Below are 17,453 nucleotides of genomic sequence, written 5' to 3'. Positions count from 1 at the left end.
ATTCTGGGATGTATAGAGAAGTCTATGATACTAAGCAAAGCCTTCTTTTCTGAAAACTGAAACTGAATAATGAGGAAATCTGCAACATAGCTGGACTGTATTAGATGGGCCGAAGGAAGCATTGCACATCACTATACTTTTACTTGAGGTATCAACATGTGTCAATTTGATTTTTCTTGTTTTCTTTATATGTAAAGCTTTGCTGTCTGAAAGTGTGTTTCTTACAGGGGCAATATTTTAAATTCTAAAACAAAATGCAAAGGGAACAAGAATAAGGTGCCAAGAAATTATTCTTTAAATAAACTTGCTCAAATAAACTATTGGCTAAGTTCAATGTTCTCAAATACAGATTAATATGAGCTCATTTTAACCCACTCTATTCTTTTGAGCAGGGTAGTGCTTGTGGCCAATTACCCAAAATATGTGCAACACCATTTCTTCAATTAAATACAGTATACAACCAAATTATTAAAAAGTTAAGTAGACTTTGCAATTACTCAGAGTTATCCTTAAACTGAACAAAATGTATGTTTTATGATCATAGAGGAGCTAAAATTGTAATAAAACAGTTTGGCACAGTTGGCACATATTTGGATCACTTGTTCCGAATATACTTTTTGATACAAAAAGGTCAACAGCACCAAAATGCCTGTTCCTAGAGATCTGAAACTTTACACAGTTGTTGTCAACAAGATAAACATCATGTACAGTGAACAGGATATGCACACAATGAAGTATGTCATGCTCAGGACCATTACAAATTGACAATATTCAGGCGAGACTAAAAAATGATGTTTATGTTTGGTCTTCTGTAGTGTAAGTTCTGACAGTGTTCATGTGCACATCTGCAGAAACTAGAAGGCCTAAGCTTTCTAATGATGCATCACACTTGCATAAGGGCTGTAACATCCTCTTTTAATAAGCAATGCCATTTGGGTATGTCCAACCATTGTGCACAGGGCGAAATAGGTGGATGGGAACAGGTTAATGTGAGCTCAGTATTGTTTCTTTACTTGTGGTCTCCAAGCAGCAACACGCAGCGTATTTTCTCGGTGTTCCAACATTAAATTCTGCCCTCTCTCCTTACAGCTCACCTGAATATTCTGAAGTTGTGTGGTTCGTGTTTTGTATGCTGCAATATTCACACTGTTTATGACACCATGGTTGACTGAACGACGACTTCTACTCCTCGCCTCAAACATTTACTTTGCCCCATATTTTTCTTGCAGTTTTTCCAAATACAAGTTGTGATCTTCCTGCGATGGAGGTTATCACCGGTCCCTTTTTAGCAGAGGCGTTGAATGGGCTCAAAGCTGAACACAAGCCTCATGTTTTTCAATGTGTGGCTGCCAAATCTTTCCCTCTTCACAGCAAACACATTCAGGAGTTCTACAGGAAGCTCCACTGCAACAGTTTCCATGCAGTGGCCAGACTGCATCGGCGATAACCTGCCCTGACCCCCGCGGGTTTGAACACATCGCCCAGCGGCATTGTCTGGAGATGTATGGGCTTTTCACAGAACATTGAGAGTTTTTTTTTTTTTTTATGAACCTATCTTTAAATAACTGTTTTGAATGGCTGGCCTTGGTTCATGTTGAGATAGTTGGGGATAGATATTATCTAGGTTTAAAGCCCAAACTATAAGAAACAAATGTGCAAGTAGTCAAAACAAGATCCATCTCACACATGTGGTTTCTTCTGATGTTTTTGTTGTTTGTGTTTTAGGGCAGATACATGTACAGAAGTGTGGGAACAATATAAAAGAACAGAGAGAACCTGTCTGGATACCGGCAAGAAGACTTTTGGAATGAGTTTCGGGCCATCCCAACAGTATGTTCTATAACGGCAATGAATAGTGACAAATAATGGCTCTCTTTAGATTCTGGGAGGAAACCAGCAGTTGTATCCTGTCTGGAGATGTATGAACAAAAGATTTATGTGGAAATATTATGCATTCTTGATGCTTTAATTGGCTTTTAAACAGGCTTTTTATTACCTTGGCCATGACAATAATATTTCACATTTTCCAACTTGTCTACATTTGGCAAACGCACTTTAAAATCAACACCTCGTTTTCCAACACAGATTTAAGCGTTGAACCGCCCTCTGCTGACAGCAGTTACAATGTAAAATTAATTTAGTCAACATGACAGCTATACTACTCGAGCCACATGCTTGTTGTGAACACACTTTGACCGTATAAATGCTCCGAAAGAGGGTTTCTGATCTATGGTTTAACAATTTTAGACATAATTGACCAGAGAAGGCCACCTCATAGGCAAGATGAATGAAGCAAGTATGAATGAACTTAAACACTCCCGGCAGGTTTTAGATGAAGGTAAAACAATTTGACACGGTTAAAAGCTTCAAATGAGTCAATTTTGAATAATATGTGTCCTTTAAAACAATTAGAAATGTAATGTTTTGCATGAACATTCCTGGACTCTTCAGCGTCTTGGCTTACCACCTCATAAGTGACTATGTAAGAGAAGATAAGATAAGCCTTTATTTGTCCACACAAAGGGCTTATCCAATAATAATGATTGTTTGTGTATGGTAGCTCAATTTGTGTTCAATATAGTACAGCAATCCACCTTCAAATTCCACTCATGTTCATTTCTGAAGCTTCATTATCCCATCACACTCTCCTCTTGATCTGAGAGGCGCACATTCTTTCTATAGTACACCTCTCATCATTACTTAATCTCTCCATCTTTCTGTATTTCTCTGCGATTTTGAACAGTCATCAAATTGCACCCTGCGTTCTCCTCAAGCTGTGATGTAGAATGTGGTGAGTGGTTTTACCTGTCAGAACGTTCACTTTGCATGCAAACCACTGCTCTCCACTTCTTTTCTCATTGCAAACATATGGCCACATAAAGGAGGGAAGATCCGAAGCATAAGGAAGGGATTATTTTTATTCCACCTCAGCACGGCTTGACAGGTGCTGAAGAAGACTTTTTAAATATAAAAGAGTCCAGGGTGGTTGCCAGAGTGATGAGACACAAAAGAGGGTTTCTTGGTGTGGTTGTCATGGTGAGGGCTTTGAACTCTGATTGGCTGAAGGCATGGCCCGGAGCGCTTGGAGGGACACCGCTGGACTGTGGCACAGGAAGTGACAGACTTGGAGAAGAGCACCGAAGTGTAAAAAGTAAAGATTATAATGTGGTTAGTGGTTAGGGTGAAAGTGGAAAAGCGTCTACGGTTCTTCATGAATCCAGTTTGACACATTTATAATTGCAACAAAATAATGGCATCAACTATTTTTTTTTATTTACCCGTATTTTCCGGACTATAAGTTGCACCGGAATATAAGTTGCACCAGCCAAAAAAATGCATAATAGAGAAGAAAAAAACATATATAAGTTGCACTGGAGTATGGAATGCGGTTGCAAGTGTGAAAATAACAAATAATATCACATATAAGTTGCTCCGGAGTATAAGTATATAAGCATAAATATAAGGATAAGGTGGACCCCAGAAAAAAAAAACCTTTATAGTCCGGAAAATAGTAGTATTTATTTCCGGGACGGTGCACATTAATAAACACTGTACTGACCTGGTAATTAACACTTTAATAAGATTGCTAGTAAGAGAACTGTTTTTTGATTGTATGAGCCACAAACAGAATGGTTGGAGTAAAGAATGCAATAGCCCATGAAAAATAGAGGCTTCAAGGAAGAAAAGAATCTATAGCTACTCAAAAAAAGAAAAGTGATATTTTCTGAATATTTAGTCAATCTCACAATCTTTAACAGTTTTTTTTAAGTTTTATTCATTTCCTTAGGTAGGTCATATTTGATCTAATAAGGTCATCTTTTTTATCATCCTTATGGTCTAGTGTGACAACCATTTACACCCGTGATGTCTTGAAACTGAAATGTGATCTATAAACCAATGTATTACTTTTACTGTGTAAGTATTGAATATTTGAATATCAAAATAGTTTTAATTCAAATGTAATATAATCACTCATGGCCAAAGTCATGCCCAAACAATGCTGTGACAATATAACATACTACTCTCAAGTGAGGTTTTCATTTCCACTTTAATTGAATGGTTGTGTCTATTCTTCGTAGAATCAGAGCCAGATAAGGCCACAATGTACACGCTTTTGTTAGAAATGGTGTGATTTGAGTCCATGATAGTTTTCCTCGCTGAATTAAATATGGAGGAGAGTGAATCCATGCATGAATGCCCGTGAACGGATGAATGACTGAAGCACTTTGACAGGCCAATATACAGATTCACATTTATGGATTTTAGCTTCGGGCCTGCCCTGGGACTTTGCAAAATCCCCCTGTTCCTGTTATCCATGTCTGCTCCTCCCGCTCTCATCCACACTTCTTCCTCTAAAAGAGCGGTTCTTTTGGAAATGAAAAGTCACCGCTGAACACTACAGACGCTATTAGGCCACACAACTAATATTAGATGAAGGTTGGCATTTGAGCTGTGATTAATGCAAGTACAATTCAACTTCGTCATTAACCATATACATTTTGTTATCTGATTTTTCTCAGTTGGAGATGGCCAGAACCGATCACAGCCACTATGGGTCTCAGGCGAGGGTCACGCTAATCCAGTGGAATTTTATGTTTTTACTTCCTATTTTATTTTTTGCCAATAGCCTTTTATGTTGTTATTTTACTGTGTTGTTTCCTTTCTTATGTGTTATTTTTAGATAAGGTTCCTTAATTTAATGGGGTTTTTTTTGGTGCATTTTCTTTTACTATGTATCACTATGGAAACAGCATAATTTCCTTTTCTAGGAGAGAGAGGACTTCTGGAAATTTAGAACATTAGGCTATTGAAAATATGGCATTTTGAATAGTTGGTGTCTCCATAAATAAAGAATCATAGTAACACAACCTCCCCATCTGAGCGAGACACCTACTCTGCCCCTGTGCACCCTAGTCAGTACACACACAATTTGTTACTCTAATACAAATTCTCAACATAACAAGCATCTGGTTCAGTAAAACTTCCACTTGGTTGGTGCTGAATTTGACATCCCACAAATCAAATGCAAGGAGAGCGAAGCTTGATATGACCTCCTATGTGAAGTGCACCTCAAAAAGTATTTTATGTCTATTTAGGCCTGTCTGAAGGGATGGTAATGGGAAATAAAAATGCACATATGTGACTGAACGTGGCCAATCCAGTTACATGTCTACCCGGAGACATTTTGAGTTATTCACAGATTCTGAAAGTGTGAATTCAAAGCTTTCCAATGATGTCTCACTCATGTAGATCTGATAATATTTGAGTAAGTTGTGGTAATTTGAATGTATACAACTCTCAAACCCATTCACTGAGAAAACGGCTTCCAAAGTTTCTCACCGGAGTGAGCCCAGAGTCACAGGGGGGCTCATTTGCATCTCATTTAGATAAGCCCTCCCCCCTGTCACACTGACAGCACCTCCCCCTACAGCTGTCACTCAAGACTCAAGAGGAGTGTTGTTATTGATGGTAACTGGACTTGAATCAGAATTAGAAGTTACTATATTAAAATGGAAATACTTGGATTACAAAAGGCCCTGAATAGAATCAAAGAATCAGAATGAGAATAGGGTTCATTGCATTTGTCGGTAAACATAATTCACAGGTGATTCAGTGCACCAACAATGGTGCACTGAATGATTCAACACAAACAACAAAAGATAAGATAAGATAGCCTTTAATGTTACAACGCAGTAGATACAGGGGGAAAGGACAGTAACTTATAGGAAGTTTAAAAAACACTCTTAATAGAAGAACTCTTATAAACAGATGCCAGGGCCAGGTATACGAACTGCAACGGGTCCATGGCTTTGAATATATGAGATATGAGATAATAGATATGATATGTACACCACCAGAGTCCAATTACATCAGAGATCACATCCTCATCCTCTTCTTCCTCTGTGCACTCTTCTGTGCTGTGACTCTCGGCTCTTGGCATCAAAGCTGTAAACAAATAACAGGACATTTAAGAAATGGCTAACTATTTCACATAAAACACTCATTAACTATTTATTTTTTTTAACACAATGTGAGAGTTTCAATATAAATACCTGAAGTGCTGATAACTCTTGATCTTTGGAAGCCGTCTGAAGAAGGGACTCAGATGCTTCTGCCAGTCCAAGTTCTTGACAAACACTTTGCCATCCGCCGTTCCAACAAGCTGTGGGATACTGAGGTGAGACTCAGGAGAGCTGTTTTCCACTACCTGATGACAAGGGCGACAATGTAAAAAAAATGAGAACAGAAGAAACATATCTTAAGCAGAGAGCAGCACTGAAGTTTTGCCAGGCTAATGTTTACACATTACAGTAGTCAAATAATATAAACTAACCTCAGCGATGTCTTCCAAAGTGTCAACCCTGGTCTTCATGTATGCTCGCTTGATAATCTGATGATCTGTGCGTGGCCTGCAGCTTCTGATGTGTTGGAGAAGCTGTTTCCACAGTGATCTGAAGCTTGATGTACAAACTGCAGGCTCACCTGAAAAACAGATGTTGCTTATGGTTAATTATACTCTAATCATTAAAACACGAAAATCACCAAATAATGTTTTACACTTACCACGCTCCTTAGCAGACTTCACGTAGAGACAGGTCATGTCAGTCAGGGTGTCTTTGCCAATTCTGAAAAGGGGGATAAAAGGATTAGGGTTAACAGTAATATGGGAATAACACGCTTCACAGATAACAGTTCACATTGTGACGTTAACGGTGTATTTAAGATGCAAAACGCGGAGATATTGGGACATCTGCCATCGGCTAGCGATGCTAGCTAGCTCACTTGAGATAACACGGCTCGTAAAAGCAGAACACTTGCAGAACAGCACACCAAAACATAAACATACACTCGAGTTTAAAACCGGCGCACATTAAAGTGATTAAAAGCGGGTGTTTTAGTCGCAAAGCTTACCTGGTTCAGCCGTCCTGTTGTCTCTTCCAACACCGTGCACAGAGAGACACACAGGAAGCTGATAATGGCCAGGCAAGCGCGTGATTGGTTCGAGTGACGCAGTGCGTGAGTGACGTGTAACGTACGTAAGCCACGTGACCAGAAGTGGTATCGGGAGTTGTAGTTTTTTTCTCTTCCCTCGCCGAAAAATAACCCGATAACATAGCAAAGTTTAGCTTACAACTTAGCTCCGAATAGCTGCGTTTAGCTCCAGGCTGTGGCGCCAACAGCCGGTTTAGCACCATAAAACACACACAAAGCACGACCCACACAACCCACGGGCCAACCCACGCCGAAAAATAACCCGATAACATAGCAAAGTTTAGCTTATGTCGGTGTAATCCCTCATTCGTCCAGGCGTGTTCCATAGTAGAAAAAGCTTCAGTTGTAGTCATCTGGACTCAGTTAGAAAAAATAGACGTTTCGACTCTCATCCAAGAGTCATTGTCAATAAAAGAATTTAGATCGAGAACTCCGATATTAATACTGTTCTGTGGTAAGACCCACCCATTGGGAGGAGCCTTCCTGAAGTAGAAGGAGTTGTTTGTTTCAACAGAAACTCCCCCCTTGTATCTACCGAGCTAGCCTATTCAGAATCTTAATGGGCTATTAGAATCCTCTTTGTCTTTGTGAGACCCTGGCTCAACCACCCTGAGTACCTGATTAGCATCTAAATGTCCTTGTCCTGGTCCTCTACCTTTCCAGGGGTTCAATAACCCATTATAAATAACAGGAAGATTAAACCTTAGCCCTCCATTTCTGTTTAAAGAAGGTCTTTCTTTTTTAACAAAAATAGCTTCCTTGACTCCTCTTTCAAACCATCTTTTCTCCCTGCTTAAAACCTTCACCTCACCGTCTTCAAACGAGTGATTAGAGGCTTCAAGATGGAGATGCACGGCACTCTGAGGTCCTGAACTTGTATTTCTTCTGTGCTGATAAAGCCTCTTGTGTAGAGGCTGTTTTGTCTCACCTATGTAACGTTCTTTACAGCTTTCTTCACTGCATTGGATCGAATAAACTACATTGCTCTGTTTTTGAGTCGGCAACTTGTCCTTAGGATGAACCAGTTTTTGTCTTAAAGTGTTTCCTGGTTTAAAATAAACAGGGACTTCGAGGTTCCACACTGTAACTGCTTCCCATCTGCACTGTCTAATTTGAAAAGCTCTCAGCCAGCCTACTGCTCAATACAACATAAGATAAGATAAGATGGGTGCTAGCATTAAATCATGCATAACCAACGCTGTGTGGCTGTCTGACAGATCCACACATCTGGTACAACTTAGTTCAGTTTCCTCATCGACCAAGTTTAGCTTACAACTTAGCTCCGAATAGCTGCGTTTAGCTCCGGGCTGTGGGGGTAACAGCCGGTTTAGCACGATAAAACAGACACAAAGCACGACCCACACAACCCACGGGCCAACCCACGCCGAAAAATGACCCGATAACATGGTGATAACAGCAAGTAGTCACATTAAGCCCGTATTGCAGAGTGCACTGAAGCAACATGTTAGCTTAGCATTAGCTCCACCGGAGCAGACAAGTAAGATTCTAAAGTGATCACGAGACTGCCTTAAAACACAGCGTTAAAGCAATAATTTAGTAGTAAAGTAAAAGTGTACCTGAGTAAACGGTTCGATTGCAATGTAGTCCAGGAAATGTAAGCTCTGAAGACTGTGCTCTGCAGACGGTCTGGAGTAATGAGAGGAAAACACGGAGCACGCAGCTGGCCATGCGGATCACAGCTGATTGGTGGAAAATGTAAACAACACGTTGGCTAGAAAAAGGTGACGCCCCCCAGGAGAGCAGGAAAAAGACCCGGAAAAGACATTTTTAACAGCTTAATGTATACGTTTAAGACAACCAATAGTGTTATCTGAAGCACACAGGGGCTTATTCATAACTTCAACTAGCACATTCTGCAAAAAAACGAAAATCACACATTTGGGGGAAAAAAAGTAAAATGCTGTTTTTCTCAGTTTCACCGAGGCCGACATGGTCCGACAATTGCCGTGGCGAGTCACATATTCAACGTTTATGCTTTGGGAGCTTTTACCATCTCCAGCCATGGAGCAATTTGAGGATCGCACAAAGAACAAAAAGGTAAACACACGTCAGTCAGTCTGAGCAGGCTCTGAGGCGACTGGTGCATGACACAGAGAGAAGCTTTGTTTTTTATGCGGAAGGCAATGACTGCTGCACTTTGAGTTTGCAAAGGATGTGGGATGCAAACTTTGTTACTGCCTAGCTTAACGTTTTAAATTTAAATGTGTTTGTGGGCACAATTACAAGGTCTTTATCACGATGGTCAGATGATAGAACATTCATTTATCCCAAAAATATAAGACAATAATATATTATATTATAAATCACAATAAATCAATACAAACATAAAACACACTTAATCATTAAAACACATTAAAATAGTATTCGAAAAAATTGTAAAAAACAGCCCGTCTTACAATATCAAACATGTGCTGTCTGAAATTTAAATATACGTCGATAATTTTCAAACTGGGACTGAACTTTATGTTTAAACTGGCAGTCTATAAACAAACCTGATCATTTGAAACTATTGAAATAACATTAGCCAAACTGCTCAACAGGAAGGAGCGTCTTTCTGCGGCTGTGCTCGTCCATGCGGGATGCTAACAGGTGCATGTCATCTGAAAGGGATTTTACGCTGCGTTGAAACCTCTTCCTTCACTTGATTAAATCCACCGCGTGCTCCAAGAATCCGAGGTTCCACACTTTAACTGCTTCCCATCTGCACTGTCTAATTTGAAAAGCTCTCAGCCAGCCTACTGCTCAATACAATATGGGTGCTAGCATTAAATCATGCATAACCAACGCTGTGCGGCTGTCTGACAGATCCACACATCTGGTACAACTTAGTTCATTTTCCTCATCGACCAAGTTTATGGGGTGATTGTAACTAATGTGTTTTTAATTGCATCGCGGTGTCAGACAGCAGGATTATTTCAGTAATTGAATTATATTTTAATCAAATTTGAGGAGAGGTGAATGACACATCATAGGGAAAGCTAAAGCTCCTGTGGGAGAGTTGTGTTAATGGCAATTTAATTACATGCCACTGCCTACTGTAAATCCACAGGTGATTAGGTTTAACTGCATAGCAAGAAGCTGTCAAAGATGAGTCAATCTTTGATCATCTTCATGAGCCAAAAAGATGAGCTTCTTTTCATATTTTTAACCAAAAGTATTTAACATTTGACCAAAATAATCTCTGATATACAAAAGATAAACGTTCATATTTTGCATCCCAGTAGCTTATGACATTGATTGTACCAGATTGTCTAGCTGCAGACCACGAGGCTTCCTTGTCTCTCCTGGCACAACAAAACAGGAAGTGATGCACCTGACTTTGTACTAACTTTATTGAAACCAAACAGTACAAAACTGAACAGTTAAACTAATAATGAATTCTAAACAAAACAATGACAATCTGCTGCTTGTTATATTGAAATATCAACCATGAAATCAGTTATGCAGCAATGAACAGGAAGTCAATGGAACAGTTTCTATTAATAAGACGTTTCAGTTTGCGGTTTCCCATGAATCAAATGAACAAATGTAAAAGGATGATCTACTTATGTTTTAGTTCCATACAGAAAAAGGCATAATATTTCTGATTTAAAGTGCTCCATGCATTTTTCTTTCACTCCACACTCCGTGATCACACTCTACTTCTGTATCCACAGCTGCTCTGGGGAGACAAGCAAGCCTGTAAGCAAGGCTGCCAATATATGTCTTACAAAAGGACAGTACACACTGGTCAGAGCAGGGTTCAAACTGCTAACCTTTGAATTGGTGGTCGATCGCTTTATGAGCGAATGTCGGCTCAAATGAATGTTAAGTAAGGGCCTGCCAAAAGTAAGCTCACCTTACACGACACAAGTAACCTCTGCATTTCACTTGTTTATGTGTCCTTAACAAACCTAAACGCCACAAAACCTTTTTTGTATGATCTTGATGGACAGCAGGCTTTGCTTTGTGCTGATTTGAAAAGACAAACAATCGTATTCCCAGACTGTGCCCGAGCCTGGTGATCAATACCCATCCTGATTAACTGGCATAGGCTTAAGTGTGCTTGACTCCTGCCCTCCAAGGTCGAGCCAGGGCCACATTATGAAGACATCCTTCAGAGTTCGGCGCCCCCGAGGTCTGTGCGGTGACAGGCCGACTGCAGCAGAGCTCACGGGAGGTGTAGCATTGATCCAGCGCGGAGACAGCCACAGACAGACAAATTCAGATGAAAAACTCCAAACAAGAGAGAATGACTGAACTAAATCATAAGGGGCGCGCAGCAGAGACAGTAATCAATGTGCCAGACAGATCATCATTTACATTTGAATGTTTACAAGACAGAGGCTGAAATAACCCACACACATTTTCTTTCCAAACGGCGCCCCATTAGACCAGAGCTGAAATCTATTTCGAGAGGGTGCAAAGAGGGATTATCACATTTCTGGGTAGAGAAAGTCACAGAACATGACGCCAGAATAGGGTTGATAGAGATGAGGACACTCTGCCCCGGGCACCGCTCTGATGCTGCTCCACATAAGCGTGAATGGTACAGTATATTACAATGCATGATGTATGACAAATATATGGAGAAAATACAGTATTAGTGTGGTGGCAATAGAAGTGGTTAATAAACCAACATTTTGATATTGTTAATGTTGTTGTGAAGATATGCAAAATGTGAATGTCGAGTTTACAGTAAAACATGCAACAAAAAGAGCTGATTAAAAATAACAATGGTTATGTTGTAAACTTTCAAATGAGGGTTTTCGGTGATATGTCTGCCTTTTTGTTATTCATTTTACAGACATTTCACATTTGAAGAGAGAACTAAACCTCAACTAATACATTTGAAGACCTGTTTCTTTTAAGGATTTCCCCCCGTAGACAGGACAGTACAGACATGGGGATGAGATTGGGGAGGGACATTGCAGTTAAAGTTATGTTTCCACACATTTTGGTTGGACTGACATAATATCATCTGAATACCTTTATCAGTATACTCAACATAATATTGAGATATTGTTAATAATGTCAATGATGCCTAACATATGTGGCAATAATGAATCAGACTTTTAAAAAAAAAATGAAAATAGCAGTTTTCTGAGGTGCAAATCAATGACAATTTGACATTTTTTACATATCTAGTGCAAAAATATTTGTTGTTATTATTAGTTACACATTTTTCAATGGCTTGTGCTTTTCCATTTGTAGCTCCGTACAGTCACTGGTGAGAATGCGGTAAGATGACCAATAATATCAACTGTCAACACAGTACCACATATTTGATCCTATATCGCTCTGCTTTTGTATACTGTATATGACAGAATGTAGTGGTTAGGGGACGTGGTCTGTCTCATGTCCTCTAGGAAACCTTTCAGCTGTCCATCAGATCTTATTGTGACTGCTGCTGACATGTCATAAGCTGTCTCATTTTATTTGACAACTGCACTGGTGACGGCTGCTGATGTAACATCCACATTGTGAACACAGATGTCAAATATACTTGAAGCTTTACATGGCTGTAGTGAATCAGGGTGTACCCTACATTAAACTCCACAAGTAGTTTAGGAAATTATATGTCAATACGCAAATAGAAAAGTAGAAACATGAAAAGAAAGAATTAGAGAGAATGGATGACAAGGCACTGTCTCGTCATAGTAAAACTATAGTATGTCTCAAAGGTTCACTTTAGTCTTGAAGAAATATGATTAGTTGGTGAACAGTGTTGTTTTGTTTCTCTTATAGGAGACACATCCATTTTCCAGGTACTTAATTTTGAACTGTAGATCACTCTTTTACATTTTGTCGATTGTAAACATAGATATTGATACGAAACGTCTTAGTAAAACAGGTCCATTGACAACACGTTTTAAATTCAAAGTGACATTTTTCAAATAATCGCAAGTACAAGGCTGTGGGCGGAAAGTATCCTCAGAACAAGTATGAATCAATCCAAGTACAACTAATGATGAAGAAACACAGTTGTAAAGGCTCATTAGTGTTGATTTTGCATTATATGTCGCCTTTAACACCAAACAAACGAACCAACTTGTCATCTTCGATTGAGTTCTCTCTCAGCTACATGACACTCCAGCGCTTGATGGAAAATAGACATTGCCTCTGAATATGCATATTTGTCAATCATAAGTAGGTGAAAAATGACACCATTCTCATTTAGCACCTCCACCTGCTTGTTGGATTCATGCAAAGAAATATTTAATGAGTGCGCCAGCTCCAGTGCTCGAGAAATGATTTAAATTTCAAATGCATGAGGTGATTATGCCGGTGAATTAGCCCTGTGACTTATTGTGGAATAATTTAGCTCAATCAGGCCAAATGGAGACGGCTAATGTATACGGAGACCTCTCGAAAGACTTTGGAAATGTATGGGCAGGGGGCAACCAAAGGGCAGTGGGTGCGTTAAATAGAATGGTGGAAAAAGACTTAAAGAGGTGGTTATTGTTTACACCATACAAAAGTTAAGAATGGGAAAAGAACAGTCAATGCGCATGGAAGGCCAGGATGGATGTGCAAGCTAGAGGGGATGGCAGAGCACAGAAGACTAACAGAAGGACTGGGGCAGAATCAATGGAGAGGTGGTAATTGCTTGGCAGTCAGGAATGGATAGACACAAGAAGAAAGCGTCGGCAAAGCATGCAGAACAGACGCAATGAGGAAATGAAAAGGGAGCAGGACAAAGAGGAGAAAACACGCCGAAGAGAAAGATGGTGGTGGACTAAAGCGATGCTCCGAGTTCAAAGAGAGGAGTAGAGGTTGGAAAGATTGTAGAGAGAGCTAAAGGACCAACATAAGAGGAATGTAAGAGTGGTTTAAAAGCATGAAAGAAAGAAATGGAAGAGTATCAAGAGGTGACATTATTCGTTGTGCGCTTGCATTCATCCAGGTTTGAGCTTAGAAAATGTATTTAGAGGGATTCAAAAGATCAAGCTGGTTGGAGTTAATGTGTTGATTATACCATAATGGCCTGTTTGTGCCCTTAATCACAGTGGGTAGATGAGCCAAATGCTCTGTTACTTCAACATAGTATTACTCAAGTAAAAGTACAAAGTATTGTGTCAAGAGTAAAACAGGGTTTGGGTAAACTACTACTCCAGTAACTGTATAAACGTAATAATGCAAACTAGATCTGGTGTTCGCAAAAGATAGATAGAAAAATGAGAGAAACCTAAATTATATCTGAAGGAGCGGTGCAATTTTTTTAAAAACATGTTCAAATCATGTGTTATTGTTAACATAAAGCAACTCGCAGTGGGAAGAATAACCAAAACCTTTACTCAAGTACAAATACTAAAAACAAAATATATCAGAGCATGTCACCTGTTTGGAGCCCTATTCTTTATTGAACAAATCAGCAATAAATGGTTGTAGTTGTAGGTATGTGTAGTTATTAATACCTATATGAACCATTAATAGTAAGTGATTATAACAAATAGAAAAAACAATTACAAAGTGTTTCTCTGAGTGGTGTTGTTCAATAATGGAGGAAATGTGCAGCTTTTCCAAAGTAGTCAACCCCCACACTGTATATTATGTTCCGCTGTCGGGCCAATTATTTGAGATTAATCATCTGATTGATGTGGCAAACATGTTTCTGCTTACAAGCAAATAATGGATCAATCAGGGACAGGAGAGGGATCTTTTAGAAACACGGTAGAAGCCATAAATTATCTGTGATTGGCTAATGCATGATTAATGTCCTCTATACATAAGCCTAATGTGATTCATCAGTGTTTGATATGTAATTGGTCCATATGCGGGTGGGTAAATTAGAACATCCAGGCAGGGGGTGCTATAAGGGAAGGTCAGGAGCGGAAGCTTAAGCTAAGTGAACTTCAGAATGTCCAAGTTCAGCAATAAAACTTAATAAAGTGTTTTAATGAGTTAAAATTCACATCAGTTTCTCACACAAATGCTTCAGAACAGTCCAAACTTATGTTTATTGTCAAGCACAATCATTTTATAAATACATTCAATTCAATATTTCACACACACTAAACTGTCAAACATATTATGAAAGCATCAACTGGTATGTATGTTTATCTATGTGTATAAGCTTGACATTTTCTGTCAATTTATAAATTATATTTTTCAGTTTGACTATCACAAACTGCTCAAATAAATATTATGAACTGAACTGAAGCAAAATCTGTTGGATTTACGACATAAAAAATAAAAATATCAAGTATGTAATTAACCGCTAATGGCATATACAGTACATATACATTTACATTTTTAAAACTATTACTACTACTAGCTTTTCTTGAGAGATGATATTTCTCTGCCTGTAATGTTCCACAGTATTCTAATTTTTGATTGTTTTATTCCTCAAAAATATCTGGGAAAAAACATTTACAGTGAAGCGGACATCTCCACAGATCAGACTTGTAACCGAGTGGCATCAACTGCTCGTCTCCATGGCGAGATGAGAACGTGGACATCCTTTAATATCAACCAAAACACCATTTACTTCATGCTATATTGCAAGTAGCCTACCACTCAAACAATGTATATTCATATCATTTAGCAGTATGGGTGAATGTTATAAAGGATTCTGGTCAAACTGAAGACATAATTCAGCCTCAAGCTTGCGCCTCTCTCTCCTACAGGGAGGAGTTGGCTGGTTCTGGATATTGTGTCTCTTCAATCATTAATCAACAGCCTCCACTATAACTTTAGTCTGGAGTCCTTGCTCTGCCCTCCTCCCTCTCAGTAGTCCAGTTTATGCCTACACAATTCTTAAACTTGTCTCACTTTCCCTCATAACAGTGTTTAGCCCGAGGTGAGACAAGAGTTTTTGGGGGTTGTTTGCTGTCTCGTTTGCTGACAATATGACGTTTGTTTTGCTGTAGCTTGTCTTGCAGAGCTTGTTGAGTCAGGACTGCGTAGGATCAGTGATGACTACACACAATTCTGAATCACTTTGGTGTGGCTCATCCTTTTAATTAAATATGTTGAAACAAGGAAGGGGTGCATGAAGTCTGTGCCTCGCAGCAAGGAGGCCATGCTCTGTATCCAAACATATTAGTTTCACAGCGACCAAAGTCTTTTAAAGGTGAAACTGTGAATCTAAAGTAAATGGATGAGAATGGAAGTTTATAACTCCATGTTTAGGTCAATGCACGCCTTAAGAATGGAGCTCAACAGTGACTGCTCACCACTTGGTTCCGGAAGTACCTTTTCCTTTTATCAATTCATTCAATTTCTATTTGTCCCTGTTAGGGGTCACGGGTGACTGGGGCCAGGTGGGGTACACCATGACAGGGGCCAGCTCGTTGCAGGATTAACCCTTTCATTTCCCCCATTTTCATTTAACTAATGAAATTATGAGAAAAATACTTTTATTTCAACTAAACATTATAAACCGCTGTTATTAAACAATTAGCTACATTTTTGGACAGAAAACAACTATGGTATGTACATTAGCTTCTACATTAGATGCTGCCGTGCCTAAGAACTCTTAATATTTGAATGTTTGAATGAAAAAATTACTTCCAGAACCATGGCAAACTTCAAAGTGGGTGGAACTGTTGAACTCCATAGGGGAATTTGTCCTTGCTAGTTTGACAACTAAACTGGTCATTGTTACAGGTGTAATATATTATTTTTTTATCAATGTGCTCCATATCTGGTGACACTTCTGTGGCAACCTCTGCCCTTTGACGGAAACGTGGCAGCACCAACAGCCTCTCTTTGACCACGACCAATAACTCAAGATGAAGCAGGTTCCTGACCCAAAGACACAACTAAGGGCCCTAATCACAGAAACAATAGCTCCACAAAAGCTGCAGTTTTTTCAATATATATATATATATATATATTCAGGACAACAACATCTTACACATAAAAATTACATGTATTTTTAAGTATTTATTCATTAAGTACAGGACAGTAAATGGGAATGAGACTGGGGAATGACATGGCAGTAAATTGTTGAGAGCCGTATTCGAACTCACAATGCTCTGGGTCGCTCGTATAGAGCGCACATGTGCCATCCACTCAACCACCGAGCAGCACCTGGGAAGAATTCAGTTGGAAAAATCTATAACAATGTCAAAGTGCACACTATTCACAGTTACCAGGTGGCCCACCGTTATCTTGCGCCTGGGGAATGTCTGACTGCTCATAGATATTGGACTGAAATGTATAAAAACTGCAGATTGTTTTCAGCATTGGCATTTCACTTGACTTAAGCACTATGTATCTGGGCCTCAAAACTCCTGCCGTGGACATGGAAATGGAGGTTTAAGGTACAGTCTTTTGGCAGTGTATGGCAGCATTTTAAAAACAAGACATGCAAATGATCACAAGGTTCCGCCTGGTGGGCAGGGCTTTAGATCTAGGATAGATCTGCAGATTGAGAATGACTCTTGGATGATAGTCAAAACGTCTTGTTTTTCTAGTGTATCTTTCTCTACAAATAAATGGATGACATAAAC

This window comes from Eucyclogobius newberryi, unplaced genomic scaffold (genome assembly GCF_026437365.1).
Source record: "Eucyclogobius newberryi isolate DKJ021-1_F unplaced genomic scaffold, fEucNew1.0.hap1 SCAF_4, whole genome shotgun sequence".
Lineage (NCBI taxonomy): Eukaryota > Metazoa > Chordata > Actinopteri > Gobiiformes > Gobiidae > Eucyclogobius > Eucyclogobius newberryi.
Note: the sequence above shows the minus strand (reverse complement) of the source record.